This window comes from Ursus maritimus, unplaced genomic scaffold, assembly GCF_017311325.1.
Source record: "Ursus maritimus isolate PB19 unplaced genomic scaffold, ASM1731132v1 scaffold_2, whole genome shotgun sequence".
Taxonomy (NCBI): Eukaryota; Metazoa; Chordata; class Mammalia; order Carnivora; family Ursidae; genus Ursus; species Ursus maritimus.
In genome coordinates, this window is record NW_024424452.1 from 62002198 (window position 1) to 62004527 (window position 2330).

Genomic DNA, 2330 nt, shown 5'->3' on the forward strand with positions numbered 1-2330 from the left:
AGAGGCCACTACATTTAGTTAAGAATTAAAGGGCATCTATATATCAAATATTCTGCAATAAAGTTGAATTGGGGGATGGCGAGAGCTGGGTACAGTATACTTTATTGATGGTACATGACAAGATGGGTCTTCCCATGTCCCTCCCCTTCTTCAGCATGTCTGGGATAGAAACTGTGGAGAGGTTGGGAAAGTCTCAGTGTGTTGGGGGATGATTTGTGGGCAAGGACTCCCCAGCAGCCAAGGGCTTTGCTCTTCCTCTTCCTCTTTTTGGGGCTGGTGGTCCAGGTGGCTCTTACTCCTTGGAGGCCCTGTGGACCACAAGGTCCACCACCTGGTTGCTATAGCCAAATTCATTGTCATACAAGGAAATAAGCTTGACACAGTGGTCATTGAGGGCAATGCCAGCCCCGGTATCAAAGGTGGAAGTAAGTGCCACTGTTAAAGCCTCAAGAGACAACCTGGTCTTCAGTATAGCCCAGGATGCCCTTGAGGGGCCCTCTGATGCCTGCTTAATCACCTTCTTGATGTCATTGTATTTGGCAGCTTTTTCCAGGTAGCAGGTCAGATCCATGACTGACATGTTGGTGGGGGGACATGGAAGACCATGCCAGTGAGCTTCCCGTTCAGCTCAGGGATGACCTTACCTACAACGTTGGCAGCTCCAATAGAAGCAGAGATGATGTTCTGGGCAGCCTCTCGACCATCACGCCATGGCTTCCCAGAGGGGTTGCCCACAGTCTTCCGGGTGGCAGTGATGGCATGGACTATGGTCATGAGTTGCCCCCATGATGCCAAAGTTGTCATAGATGACCTTGGCAAGAGGACCCAAGCAGTTGGTGGTGCAGGAGGCATTGCTGACAATCTTGAGGGAGTTGTCATACTTCTCATGTTTCATATCCATCACAAACATGGGGGCACCAACAGAAGGGACAGAGATGGTGACTTTCTTAGCCCACCATTCAAGTGGCTTCAGCCTTCTCCAAGGTGGTAAAGACCTCAAAGGTGGTGAAGACTCCACAACATACTCACCACCAGCATCACCCCATTTGATGTTGCCAGGATCTCACTCCTAGAAGATGGAGATGGGCTTTCTATTGATGACAATTTTCCCATTTCAGCCTTGAATGTGCCATCAAATTTGCCATGGGTGGAATCATACGGGAATTTGTAGACCACATAATTGAGGCGAATGAATGGGTCATTGATGGCAACAATATCCAATTTGCCAAAGTTGAAAATAGCCCTGGTGACTAGGCACCCTATACGGTCAAATCCATTTACTCTTACCTTCACCATCATGTCTCAGTGATGCAGATGGCAATACACCAGAAGATGCAGTTCTCCAATGGGAAGTGTTAATCTATGAAGCCACTTTCATCATTGATCAACATGGAAATTTGAAAAAGCTTGTATCTTCATTAATCAGGATGTTTGAAGTTGCATTCCCTATCCGCAGATGTTCTTCTCAGAATTAAGTAGATGGTACTTTTCTTTAAGCGTTCACTCACACTCTTGACAATGCTTCCATCTTCATGACCCAAGATGCCAGTTGAAAGATGTTTTTGGTACAGGATTTCCTGAGAGTCAAGAATACAGCACTTCCTTTTTCTCTCAGGCACACATTTTGAAAAAGCTTCCATCTTTACGACGGAAGATGTGAGTTGAAAGATGCCATGTATCTAGTGCTCTCACTGAGCATTAAGCATTTGGTGCTTTCCTTAAGGTTCAACACACACACACACACACACACACACACACACACGAGACACTTGTATCATTGAGCATTAGGACATTAGGTTGATGTTGCGTTCAGTCTACACAGATTTGATTCTCAGAATTAAGTAGACGGCACTTTCTTTACACGCTCGCACACACTCTTGCCAAGGCTTCTATCTTCACGACAGAAGTTGTGAGTTGAGACATGGTGTCTATACAGTGTTCTTCTATACAGTTAAGCAAAGCGCTTCATGTTTATGTTTTGGTACACACTTTTGCACATGCTTCCGTTTTCATGACAGAAGACTGTGAGATGCAAGATGCTTTCTCTACGGGGTTCTTTCTTAGACTTCAGTATATGGCACTTTCCTTATGTTTTCTTATACACCTGTGCAAATGGTTTCATCTTCACGGCCGAAGACGTGAGTTGAAAGATGGCGTCAATACAATGTTTTTCCTGAGGATTGGTTCATGGCCCTTTCCTTAAGCTTTCATTCACACTCTGAAACATGCTTCCATCATCATGACAGACGATGGGAGTTGGAAGACCCTTTACATACCCTCTTCTTACTGAGAGTTATGACTATGGCAGTTTCCTTAAGGTTCAACACACA

The 2330-nt window shown here is 45.2% G+C and overlaps 1 pseudogene; it reads right to left on the reverse strand.

The window, feature by feature from the left end:
* Nucleotides 1-292: 292 nt before the first annotated feature.
* On the reverse strand, nt 293-1296 carry LOC103658261 (annotated as a pseudogene).
* Between the last annotated feature and the right edge of the window lie 1034 nt (nt 1297-2330).